General features: G+C 34.9%; 1 protein-coding gene across 1 annotated transcript in view; it reads left to right on the top strand.

Annotated features, from left to right (window-relative positions):
• Window positions 1-14613, top strand: part of EPHA7 (EPH receptor A7) — a 224850-nt gene that overhangs the window by 149734 nt on the left and 60503 nt on the right. The window lies entirely within an intron of this gene.

Raw genomic sequence — 14613 nt, forward strand, 5'->3', positions numbered from 1 at the left:
TATGTATAATACATTCATATATTGTTTGAAACAAAGCAATATGTAATTAGAAATTCATCACATTAAAAAAATAGTCTATGTTGGATAATATTCTCTAATAAAGAATAAAAATAAAAAATTTCTCCAATTTTTTTTTCAGTTTTAGTATATTATTATATACAAATAAATTATTTGATACATCAGAATGGAGTTTATTTTCTTAACCATAATTATGATTGGATTTCAGTTTATGCTACCTTGACATATTATGCTGGTGCATTGCCCATTTAAGGCACCAGAAAAATTCTTATCATTACTTGAAACACAAAACAAGTTCACTTAACATATTTCGTAGAGAATTGAGAATTAAAACCTAGGTTAAATTGTCATCTCCATATCCAAAATCATAGTCTATTAAGACTTTTTCCATAGCTAACATCCTTGAAGTTGACATCTTCTTGTGACTGAGTAGATAGCAGCAAGAAATTCAATTACAGCAAGCTGCCTGTGCCATTGCACCTGTCTGCTTGTAGGGGAAATGATTTGTAAATTGGGCTTTATCTTTCCTGTCCCATAAATCTCCTGTCCATAATTGACACTTGTCACCATAGTGGGAAAAAAGAAAACAAAGTAAATGAGTAGCCCTCCTGGGAAACGATGTCTTGTTGCCTTTGGGAGTTATTTACAAACAGCAGTACCTACACCTACAGTCCAGAGTTTTTATCCACAAATATTTTACTATTGAAAAAGACAGGACAAGAGCTGAATCACAACAAAGACAAGGGAATGATGATTAATATATAACATTTTTTTCAAGAGAATGTAAATATTTCTTCCAAGGAAATAGAATCCTTTCTGTATTATTTTTGATGCTCACTTATTGCTACAGCACATTTGTAAGTATCAAGTTTATGTCTGACCTGTCAAAAGTCATTAACGAAGCAAGCATTTTGATAGTCTTGGGAGTTGATATTGTCACTTGTTACACAATTCAGCATCAGTTCAAAGTTGTTTGATACCACTGTTGACAGATTGATTTAAAAAAGACATAAGAATGACGATGTTTTCTCTCAAATGTCAAAGACAGAAACAGGGTATCTTATAAAATGATTTTGGAAACAAACACTGTCCCTAAAAATGTGACAGATAAATCTTCATTTGTAATTTTCCTAAATGACTTTATTGCCTAGTCTTCCTTTTGCAGAGTGGCTGGTGGATTTGAACTGCCAACCTTCTGGTTAGCAGTTAAACGCTTTAGGCATTATGCCACCAGAGCTCCTTTTAAAATACCTAAGGAGTCTTTAGAAGTATTCTTAAATCATTACTAAAAGTTTAATGGTTTTGAATAAAAAATATACCAGAACTATAATGGTTACAGTTTGAATATTTTCCAAACTAAATTATGAATGAAAAAATTATTATATATGAATCATATGATTTTCTTTAGTCTTTTTAATATATATTTGATTTTTTAATTTATAAACAACTTTATCAATATTAAAAAAAATACTTCAACTTATTTAGAAAAAAAAAATATAATTTATTTTTTACTTTTTAGTTCTCTGTGAGGTCCAAAATTATTTCTCTCACCTATATATATGATTTATGGGAGCTCTGGTGGTGTAGTGCTTAAGGCATTTGACTGCTAACCAGGAGACTGGAGGTTCAAACCCATGAGCTACTTTTCAGAAGGAAGATTGGGTGATCTCCGTCCGTAGTGATACTGCCTCAGAAACCCAAGGAGGGGTCGCTATGAGTCGGATACAACTTGACAGCAATGAGTTTGGGATTTTTTGTATATTATGGTAGTATTTTAACTTAAAAGGTTAACATGCTTTTCACCATCCTTGTTTCCACAGATTAGCAGGAATATAGAGTTTATATCTCTTGTAAAATGAAAACACAAGATTAGGAGCATTGGTCAGGGTGGGGGATTTATTTTGAATAACTCTCCATCACTATCCACTTCTCTTAATAGGTGTGGTTCAACAAGTTATTTGGCCATATACTTAGCATTTAGAGAATTTATAAGCATTGGCCATTATATTTATACCACAAATGAAAATTTGTCTGAGGAAGTTAAGTTGCTTCTCTGTAGGTCATTGTAAGTATAAAATAGTTGATTTATTTATGACTATTTTAGTATGCTGGAATTGTAAACACGGTGGGGAGTTTCTTGGGTATTGATCTAAAGCAGTAGGTACTAATAGCATAATACAGTAGTACTCCATAACCTTTTATCAGGACAGCTTTGTCATGTGGTGACTTAAGGAAGACCAAAGAAAAACTAATGCAAGTAAGAGGATGAATTTTGCCTGCTTTTTCTTTCAAGTAATCAGTTCTCCAATAACAAGATTACCTGCTATCGTTTTTCTGACTAGTGTCATCAGTCTGTACATATATTTAAAATATTAAGATGAAATCAACAATATTGAAAATAGAAACTTGAATGTAAAAACTGTTTTAAAGCCTTCTTTGTTGTTGTTGTTGTTGTTTGCCATCGAGTCGGCCCCGACTCATAGCGACCCCTCCTTGGGTTTCCGAGGCAGTATTACTACGGAAGTAGGAATGCCCAACCTTCCTTCTGAGGAGTGGCTGGTAGGTTTGAACCACCAGCCTTCTGGTTAGCAGTCAAGTGCCTGAGGCACTATGCTACCAAAGCCTTCTTTAGGTATGTAGAATACTTCTGGTGGTGCTGTGTATAAAACATCAGGCCTCTAACCAAAAGGGCAGTGAGTGGTTCAAGCCTGCCTTATGAGGCAGTTCTACTGTATGAGTTGGAATTGACTCCATGGTAGTGAGTGTGTGTGTGTGTGTGTGTGTGTGTGGTTTTTTTTCCTTGGGTGTATACCTAAATATATAAAGTTTAGGTATATACAGTTTAGGTATATACCTAAATATATAAAGGTATATACCTAAATATATAAAGGTATATAAAGTTCTGGGAGCTCTGGTAGCATAGTGCCTAAGGCATTTGACTGCTAACCAGAAGACTGGTGGTTCAAACTGACCAGCCACTCCTCGGAAGGAAGGTTGGGCAATCTCCTTCCATAGTGATACTGCCTGGGGAACCCAAGGAGGGGTCGCTATGAGTCGGGTCTGACTCGACAGCAAGCAACAACAGCAACATAAAGTTCTGGTGGTATGGTGGTTAAAGAATTTGTTTGCTAACCAAAAGGTCAACAGTTCAAACCCACCAGTAGCTCTGCAGAGGAAAGGTGAGACAGTCTGCTTCCATAAAGATTTATAGCCTTGGAAACCCTATGGTGCAATTCTACTCTGTTCTATAGTGTCACTATGAGTTGGAATTGACTCAGTGGCACTAGGTTAGATAAATGCATTGCATGTCCAAATGTCAAAAACAATTTCTAGTTGCTGCACAAACATATGTTGAGTACCTACTTTTTGTTTGGTACTGTGCAGTGTCTGGGGATCTAACCATGAACCAAATACTTTCCCTACCTCAGAGGCCCTCATAATCTCTAAAGGAGAGAGACATGTAAACAGATATTTACCCTAATGGAAGTATGTACCAAGTCTACGAAAGGCAAGTCTTCAATTGTGTTGAAGTTATGAGCAGAAATTTTCCAGGAGACTAGGGGATAAGAATTCCTATGTAGGAGAAGTAAACAACCAAAGCCATGAAATCATGAAATACCATAATGTTAAAGAAAAAGAGATTATATCCTGTCATAGAAACTTGAAGTTGCTTTGCAGCCCTGACATAAAGATGAGAAAGATATAATAGGTAATTGGTACTGGAAAAGTAAAAATAAATCAGTCCATGACAGACCTTGTATTTTACGCCAATATTAGGATGTTGTTGTGTGCTATCAAGTCGACCACAACTCATAGCAACCCTAGAAGACAGGGTTGGACTGCCCCATAGGTTTTCCTAGGCTATACTCATCATAGGAGCAGATTGCTAGCTCTTCTCTCCCATGGACCCACTGGTGGTTCAAACTGCCAACCTTTCAGATAGAAGCAGAGCGCTTAACTATTTGAGCCACCAGAGCTCCCATGTTAGAATAGCTACTATTTATTCCTATCTTTTCTTATTTAGTACTTTCAACAACCCATTAAACTTTGCATTACCTCTTTTGTGAGATGAGAAAACAGGCAAAATGAAATGAAATATCGTGTCACATTGTGATTAATTGGGAGTTGTTAAAAACATTTAAAAACATTGGAATAACATGTTTTAGAAAAGTTGTAGTAGATATTATAAAGATATGCTGAGGTCATACTTTCATATCACCTAAAGTAATAATAAGTCATCCTGTTATCAAAGAAAATGTACCCTAACTTCAGGAAATTTTATACTTTAAAATTAATACACAGAGTTTGTCATATAGTGCTTCATATAATGTTATAATTACGTTAGAATTTGTTTATATGAGTGATTTGAAATTATGTAAAGCATTTATAAGTCATGGTCTCTAAACACATAAAATAAAAAGAAATGAAATGATATATAATAACTGAATTAGATAGTAAATTTCTGCACCTCAGCAGATGCCTCAATATAATAGGCCTCACTCCTCGGAGGAAGATGGGGCAGCCTACTTCCATAGAGATACTGCCTCGGAAACCCAAGGAGGGGTTGCTATGAGTGGGGACAGACTCCATGGCAGTGAGTTTGGTTTTGCTTTTTGTGGACCTGAATGAAAATACTCAGGGTTTCATATATATTGTATTTAAAATCTTTATGTTAAATTTTAAATCACAAGGACAAATACTGTATGACCTCACTTATCTGAAATACTTAGAATAGGCAAATTCATACAGATAAAAGTTTATTGGTGACTAAGATGAGGGGGATATGAGGAGTTATTATTTAAGGGATATTGAGTTTCTGCTTAGGGAAATGAAAAATATTTAAAAATGAATAGTGGAGATGGTTGTGCTACATGGTGAATGTAATTAATATCACTAAGTTGTATGGTTAAAATGGCAAATGTTTTACCACAATAAAAAACCTTTGAAAAATTAAATGCCATTTTGTATTTGGAACAGAGTAAATGAACTGAATGTAATTGTTTATTGGTGTGCTTTTTGCAAAGTTCATTTTACAATTTCATTTATTTTTTAATTTCTTTGTTAGTAACACATTTGTTAAAATGTTGCTAATTGGTAAGCATTGTGCTGAGTGATTCCCATTCACTATCTTTTTGTTTATTTGTCTGTTTTACATCCTTCCAGTGACTGTTTTTGTTCCCATTTTGCAGATGAAAAGTATGTAGCTCAGGGCAGTTTAGCAATATGGACAAGATGATATAACACGGAATCCTTTTACTGAATGACTTTAATGTTGCGAACGAGGGGACTACTTAGCAATATATTTTCTTTTTCTTGACTATGATTACTTCTATACACACAAAAGATAATTCCAGATCGTGTGGTGTTTTAATTCAAAATATGGGCAATGAAATTTTACCTCAATTGATTTCAAATGTTTTGATTTAGAATTCTAGGACATAATGGAGTTATACCTGTGTGTGTGTGTGTGTGTGCTTGTGTATTTTCTCTGTGGCCAAATGCCCATTTACACTTTATCCAAGGAGTAATGTACAGTTGTGTTTTTTTTTTCCCCAGTTGTATCAATGAGTTGCTGTTGTTGTTGTTGTTGTTGTTGTTATTTGCCATTGAGTCGGGCTGACTCATTGCGACCCCTCCTTGGGTTTCCGAGACAGTATCACTACAGAAGTAGATTACCCCATCTTCCTTCCAAGGATCAATGAGGAGCAGCTAATAAATGGTTATTGTTTCCTGAACATGTAACCTGGTTATCTGACACAGCACATTTGACTGTTTTTTAGAGATAGGATATTAATCTATACTATAACTTTTGTCAAATATTCTAGTTGGCTATACAGTTAGATGTTTAATGATAATTCTTCCTTGTCTTTGACTAAAAGAAAAATATAATTGTAAAATCACTAGGACCATATTAAATGGAAAAATTCTTAGTTTCAAACACTGTGGAAGGAAACTTCCATTCAAAATAAATTCTAAATAAGTAAAAATTTGAAGAATATTTCTTTTATTTTTTTCATTCATGTGTAGCAATTTCTAAACAGACATGCTACACAATTGTTTTTGTATGCTTCAAAGATCTAAAACAGAAGTAAGGAAGTATTTAGAAATATAATGGCATTTTATACCATTACTTTCTTACAGAGAAAGGTATATTGGACAAACTTTAATACTGGGCTTAATAGAAAATACACTCAATTTAAGAACAGTTAAGTAGTTGTCAGTCAATTAATCGCAAATACTAAGTGAACAACAGCAGGGGATAATGGCAGCATAGACTAATGGGATATTTTTCAACATGGCTTGCACTGTCTGAAATTGCTTTTGTTATTTTTCTGTTGCTGTTGTTTTTTGGATGATAATCAAATGAAGAATCAGAACTGACAGTAGATCAGATCTGCTATGAGATAGAATTGCCTTTAATGAATCCCTCATTCAACTTTCTGCAGGTCCCTAATCTTAAAATGCTGACACTAGGCAGCCTCCAGAGCTTTGCTGTAGCTTTTAGTGAGATTGTTATTTGAACATGTAATGGGAAGAACTCATAACCCTGCATAATTCCTCATCTCAAGTAATAAAAGTTGCTGCTCAGCATTGATGGTAACTTGTGAATAGTCTACTGATTTACAGCAAAAGAGATGATTACTATAACATTCATACAAGAGAATACTCAGCCTAAAACATAATTTGTTGTAGTTCATTGCTGTTGAGTCAACTCTGACTCATGGTGACCCCATGTATACAAAGTAAAACTACTCCATAGGGTTTTCAAGGCTGTGACCTTTCAGGAGCTGATTGCCAGCCTTATCTTATGAGGTGCCTCTGAGTGGGTTCGAGCTTCCCATCTTTTTGCCAGTAGTTGAGCCCTTACCCACATCTGCCACCCAGGGACTCCTTCCTCAAGATTAGATCAAACAGGTTGACACACAGGACTGAGGAAACTTCTACTGATAGGTTTTTTTTTTTTTTTTTTAATGTACTGGCTAATGTTTTAATAGAGATTTGAAGCGTTAATCATAAACTTTTAGTGAACATGAAGTTAATTTTTAAAGGGTATGAGACAGTATAACTTCTGAGACTGTCATATAAGTGAGAAATTTCTTTTAAGAATGTAAAAATCATGTTTTTTTCCTCAGTACTTTTCTATAGTTACTATATTATGAAATGTCGTAGCCATAGAATTACCAAAATATGTACGTCACTTATTGCTTTTGACTACAGAAATGAAGCAGCTTTTATAGAAATATGATTTATGTTCAAATGGAAGCCCTTAATTTAGATAATGTTAATGAAGAACTATTTTATTACAAACTGAATTGCTTGAATTTTAAGAAGATAAATATAAATGTAAAATGTGCATCCATTTAGGTAAAATCATTTTTAATTTGTATTTTTTTTCCTAAACAAAACAATTTTAAGGCCAAATATGTATATATATTGTTGTTATTTGCCATAGAGTCGGCCCCGACTCCTAGAGACCCCTCCTTGGGTTTCGGAGGCAGTTATCACTACGGAAGTAGGATTGCCCAACCTTCGCCCATCAAAGTGTTACTTTCAATCCTCTGAATTTTCACTTAGTCATTTTATTAAGGATTTTATTTAATATATATAAAAATATGTATATATATTAAATAAAATCCTTAATAAAATGACTAAGTGAAAATTCAGAGGATTGAAAGTAACACTTTGATGGGCTTTGTTTTAGTATATTATTCATGACTGAAGGTTATATATGTCCTACTTTATCTCTAATTTTCCAGGCAGACAGGTAGAACAACATATAGTGAGAAAAATTGGTTGCATTTGGAATATTTGTATAAAATAAAATTAATTTTTAAAAAAAGACTTAGAATGGCATAGCAAAATTTTTTTTACAAACCTTTAAAAATCTATCAGTTTAAAAGCCATTCAAAATAATATCTTTAATTTACTGGCATCAAAATTTATTAGTGATATATTGAAAATTACTGAAAAGTTATTGATTTTCAGGTTAGCATCCTAATTAACCCTAGATAGTATCACCCATTGGTTTCTTTTTTTTAATCATTGAGGATTTTATGATGTTGCCCCTTTAGAGAATTGTGATATACATTGCAAGAGGTAGTCAAAATAAAGCATATGAACAACTACATGGAGTTCTATAAGATATTTTAGCCTTTTCATTTGAGATAATAAATTAACTGAAAGTCCAAGAATTAATGTAGAACTTAAAAAAAGAAAGAAAGAAAGAAATGCTTTCTATCCAAGAGGAAGAGTTTAGATAATTGAGAGTTTTCAGTCATTCATTAAACCAGAATTTAATGTGGCCCAATATCTGAGTTAGTAACCTACTTCTAAAAAATCAGCCATTGAAAACCAAGTGAAGTTCTATGTTGGCACACATGGGCTCACCATGAGTCAGAGTCAACTCAGTAGCAGCAGGTGGTGATGGTAGTAGACAGGCCAAGTACTGTGATAAATAGTGGGAACATATTGGCCAAGAAAATCAAACATGGCTTCTGCCCTATGGACATTTGCAGACACTAATCAAATAATCATACAGCTCTTATGTAAATTTGCTACTCTAAAGTACTGTAAAGTGAGGTTTCCCAAAGGCACAAAAGCACAAATTGGTACCCAGTAAGAGAAGTCAGCAAAGACATTTTGAGAGAACAGTTAGAATGAAGTAACTCTGTAAAAGAAAGCAAGCTTAACACAGCTGACAAACACTAGAGTTTTTAATGCACAGAGTAAAAGGAGATTGATTTGTCTGTAGTAAACCTGGAAAGAAGATGAGAGCTAGAGCGTTTAGGACCCTGTAAGTCATTAAGAATTTTGGTCCTTATTCTAAAGGTTATGGAAAGCCATTAAAGTCATTCTTAAAATATTTAATTAAGTATAATTTATGTATCATAAAATTCACCAATTTTAAGTGTAAATTTTAATGATTTATAGTAAATTTACAGAGTTGTGCAGCCAACCCCACAGTGCAGTATTCTAACATTTCCATTACCCCGGGAACATTGTCATGCCCATTTAGTCTTCTTCCCTACCTCCAGACCTAGGTAACCACTGATCTACATTTTGTATCAGTAGAATTTGCCTTTTAGGCATTTTATATAAATGGAATTATACAATATGGGTTTATGGTTTTTGACTTAGCGTACTATTTTTGAGATTCATTCATGATGTTCATTCAGTCTGATTATTTATTTTGCTGAATACATTTCCAATATTTAGATTCCATTTTGTTTATCTGCTCACCTGCTGATGAACTATATAAACATATAGTTTATATAAAATATGTTAGGAAGAATCAGAGAGGAAGAGATTGATTAGAGAAAAGACAAAAAATAATTTAAAGTGTAATAAAATATAATACATTATTTCTGGGAGCTCTGGTAGCATAGTGCCTAAGGCACTTGACTGGTAACCAGAAGGCTGGTAGTTCAAACCCACCAACCACTCCTCAGAAGGAAGATGGGGCAATCTACTTCCGTAGTGATACCGCCTCAGAACCCCAAGGAGGGGGTTGCTGTGAGTCGGGTCTGACTCAACAGCACATACCAACAACAACAACAACACATTATTTCTACTTTTTGCCTACATATATGTTGCTGCTGTGAACATCCATGTGTAATAAATCATGTTTTTATTCCTCTTAAGTAAATAACTAAGAGTGAAATTGCTGGGTGATATTGTAACTTTATATTTAACTTTAAAAAAACGACAAACTGATTTTCTAAAATGACTGCACCATTTATATTTCTCCTAACAATGTATGAGAGTTCAGTCTCACCACAACCTTGTCAACATTTGTCATTTTCTGTCTTTTTGATTATAGTCTTTCTTTTTTATTATTGGAAAGTTGTATCTCATAGTGGTTTTATTTTGCTTTTTCCTAATGGTGATTAGCCTTGAAGAAATTTGACTGTTGAGTAAAAAGGGGCTTGTAAAGGAAATAAAAGAATCAGCCATACAAATAGGAGAAAAATCTAGAAAAGAGTTATGTTATGGAAGGTAAGGGAACAAAGGGGAAAAGACTGAGATTGTTAATGCTACTGGGAATCCAAGAAAGATGAAAACAGAGAATCCAAGTATGAGATGGTCACCTTCTCAAAAACTCACTTGAAGGAAGGATGTGGACCCCACAGCTAGGCTGGCGAAAGTTGAAGTGTGAATGGGAGTTGAGGAAGTAGACAAAGAATCTAGACAATTTATTTTGGTTATGTTTGATTGTAAGGGGAAGAAGAAAATTTCTTTGACAACTGGAAATGGATGCATGTTTGAGAAATAATTTTATTTTAATAGGAGAGAATTGAGTTTATATAAAATGTTATAAATATTCAAGAAGAGATTGATTATAGAAAAGATAAAAGATAATTTAAAGTCTAATAAATCCACTCCTTTATTTAGCCTATATGTAAATGCTTTTAGGTAGTTATCGTAGAGTAGTCCTTGCTAGTACTGTGAATAAATACAAATTCTTTCATCTCCTATAGGTATTTCCCAAGTATAAAATGAATAAATGAAATATTGCCACTGAGAGATGTTCTTTAAACATGTATTCATGTTAGTTAATATTTTGTTCATGTTTTCTAGTAAATAGGAGCTCTGGTGGTATCATGGTTAAGGCATTTGGCTGCTAACCAGAAGGTCAGCAGTTCAAACCCACCAGCTACTCTGTGGAAGGGAGATGGGGCAATCTACTTCCATAGTGATACCACCTCGGAAACCCAAGGAGAGGTCGCTATGAGTCAGATCTGATTTGAGGGCAGTGAGCTTGGTTTTGGTTTGGTATTACATTTTTGCTATGTGCCAGAGATGGCTTTAAGTATTTAATGTATATTTATGCATTTAATTCCTGTAATAATTTACTTATTTCTTAATTTATTTATTAATAAATATTTATGAAATATATATACTCTGATTATCCCATTTCAGTTCCTTTTTCAAGATCAAACAGCTGATATGCAGTGGAGCCCAGATTCAGACCCAAAACAACTAGCTCTTGGGTCCATGCTCTTTACTACTACACTATACTGCTTTTGTAAGGTTCCTGCTTTCAGGCATCTGAGTAGTGGAAGAGATAGCTATCAAATAGTTAAGTGCTACATTGTACAGTACCCTCAACAAGAGAAATAATTCCATATTAGTTGAAGCAGAGGAAGAATCATTCAATGAGTTTAACTTTATTTGTAGAGTCCAGCAGGGAGAAAATCATGTACCCAATCTTGAACCTGTCTGTTATAATTTAACTGATATAAAACTGTCTATTGCATATGATAGCCCTGATGCCAGCAATCCTGATAATGACTTCAAATATATGATGATGCCACTCAAACATTGAATTATAAATGATGTTTTGGTAACAGGAAAAAATTTCTGTGTTTTGTTCTTCACTACGGCCCTAGAATTTGCTGACACTTGGCTCATATCTCATCTATGCTATAATATTTATGTTTGCATGCAAATTTTTGTGCTCATTCACATTCCAATTAGTTTTTGAGATTAAAATGTCCTTGAAGGTAGGAACTGATACTTCATCATTTTTGTAGTTCGTATAAACCCCAAACCAAACTCACTGCTGTCAAGTTGACTTCAACTCATAGGGACCCTATAGGATAGAGCAGAACTGTCCAATCAGGTTTCCAAAGCTGTGAATCATTATGGAAGCAAACTGCCACATCTTTCCCCTTGCAGAGGAGCTGCTGGGTTTGAACCACTGACCTTTTGTTTAGGAGCTAAGTGCTTTGTTTATACTATAATTAATCATGAATTATGATATGTTGAATTTATGAATATATGTAACTGCCATCACAGATCAATTTTTTAAAAAAAGTTTCAGTAGTGATTTTACCCCTGTGCTTTTTAATGTAACAGAAGTTCTTAAGACTAATGTTGGAGTGCTTTAAAAGGACACTGCTACTCAAAATGCCAGCATATGACAAGATAAGTAGCTCATAGCTGAATGAAAATCATGAAGGAAGCTGCTAAGGAAAAGTAATGCTTCAATCAAGAAAATTTTACTATGAGAAAAAAGTCAGCTGAGCAACCAGAAGAGAGTATTACTAATGTAACCGATGTGCTTCCTGATATAAGTTCCTCATCAACTCATAGACTAGCAACTGGCAGCTGCACTTTATGTACCCAGTCTGCGCATTGAGAAGCACTGCTCTAGAATACTTTAAAAATAACTTTATCTAGTTAACCTCATTTCCTTTTATAAAACAATAACTCTCAATAAGTTTTATCAATGGCCACATTTTGCCTATTCAGTCCACATAGCTTGATCTACCTCTTTTCACCTATGGACACTAGACCACTCTGAAGTATTTTATTCTTTAAACCAAAAAACAAGCTAGTTGCTGCCAGGCTGATTCCTACTCATGGTGACATAATATACTACAGAGTGGAACTGCTCCATAGTGATTTCTTAGCTCTAATCTTTATAGGAGCTCTGGTAGCATAGTGCCTAAGGCACTTGCCTGCTAACCAGAAAGCTGATGGTTCAAACCCACCAGCCATTCCTCAGAAGGAAGATGGGGCAATCTACTTCCGTAGTGATACTGCTTCGGAAACCCAAGGAGGGGTCGCTATGAGTTGGGTGCAACTCGATGACACATAACAACAACAACAACAATCTTTATAGGGGAGCTCTGGTGGTATAATGCCTAAGGCATTTGACTGCCAACCAGAAGTCTGACTGTTCAAACCCACCAGCCACTCCTTGGAAGGACTATGGGGCAATCTACTTCTGTAGTGATAATGGCTCGGAAACCCAAGGAGGGGTCGCTATGAGTCGGATCTGACTTGACGGCAGTGCGTTTGGTTTTTGGTTTTTGGAATCTTTATAGAAGTTATTTGCCAGGACTTTATTCCACAGAGTTGCTGAGTGGGTTTGAACCACAGCCTTTAGGTTAGCAACCTATCACAAACCACTTGTGCCAGCTAAGTTTCTTTTTCTCTCCTTGTTGGATTCATAGTAAATACCAGTTGGCCAGCCTTGCTAAGAGCAGCTTTGTAAGAGAAAGAGACGGGAAAAGACCATCAGTAGTGTAACTGGGGTTGTTGTCACCCAGTGTGGTAACTCATGGTGTCATACCCCCATTCCCCCTATGGACTTCCTCCCACAGCAGACCATATAGAAATCTGTAGTAATGTTTATGATCAATTTTAATCATAAAATAATGTATACAGTTGTAAATTGCTTAAATGTAATATTTCTTAGATTAAGTGAATACTAAAAAAAAAAAAAAATTTTTGTAAAATCTTTCTACATTAAATTATGACATTATTAGTAACTGAGTGGAAGCTTTGCTTAAAAATTATTCTCTTTTTAATTCCTACTTCATTCTCAAAATATTATTGATATAGGCTCACATATACTAATTACAATAATATTTTAGCTGAAATAATAGAAAATTTGACAAAATCAGTGACTATAAAAATACCAGCAGCAACAAGGCAGACATTGTGTACTTGAACACATGCAGATGAAATCATGTGATCCTAAGCATCATTGTAATTGGGTAAGAATGACAGCTCTGACTGGAAGCAAATGAAATCAAAACCAAATCTACTGCCATTGAGTCAATAGGGACTCATAACTACTCTCTAGGCCAGAGTAGAACTGGTTTCCAGGGTTGTAAATCTTTATGTAAGCAGACTGTATCATCTTTCTCCTGCAGAGTGGCTGGTGGGTTTGAACCACCATCCTCCTGGTTAGCAGTCAGATGCCTTAGGCACTGAGCACATTAAATCAAAACTCACTGCCATCGAGTCAATTCTGAGTCATAGCAACCCCCATAGGGTTTTTCCAAGGCTGTAAATCTTTATGAAAGCAGACTGCCTCATCTTTCTTTTGCTGAGCAGCTGGTGGCTATGAACCACCAACCGTTTGGTTATTGGTTAGCAGCCAAATACCTTAACCATTACATCAGAGCACATTAGAAGGTTGAAACAGTAAATTCATATAGAGTTTTAACTTTGTAGGTGTATTGATACATTTAAGCTGGGCATACAAAAATGCTTCTGTTGTTATAATTAACTATAAGGATATTTTTATTAAAAAAAATACATTTTTGCTGAAATTCTGTACAAAAAATTTGTAGATATTTTGGAGTCACTCCCTCTGACAGTTTCACCCAATATGAGCCACATACTCCAACACCCCTAGTGATGCCACTGAGGATTATGCTTATTGATACAGGTCTGGTTAAATAAATCATGGTACCTCCTTATAATGCCATACAGCTGATGGAAGAATGATGCAGATCTGTATGTATTAAATGATACAAACAATAAAGTACAGTATAAATTAAAAAAAGAACGTTTTTAACCTATACTATTAGAATACGGTGCTCTGGTGACATAGTGGTTAAGGCAATTGAGTGCTAAGCAAAATGCCTTTGGTGATTTGAACCCATCAGCCACTCTGCAGAAGAAAGGTGAAGCAGTCTATTTCCGTAAAAATGTTCAGGCTTGGAAATGCAATAGAAGTAGCTATGAGTTGGATTCTGCTAGGTGGCAGTGACTTTGGTTTTGGTTTTATGAAGGGAGCTCTGGTGGCTTAGTGCCTGAGGCACTTGACTGCTAACCAGAAGGCTGGCGGTTCAA

This window comes from Orycteropus afer, unplaced genomic scaffold (genome assembly GCF_000298275.1).
Source record: "Orycteropus afer afer isolate SDZICR_OR568_19922 unplaced genomic scaffold, OryAfe1.0 scaffold00011, whole genome shotgun sequence".
NCBI lineage: Eukaryota > Metazoa > Chordata > Mammalia > Tubulidentata > Orycteropodidae > Orycteropus > Orycteropus afer.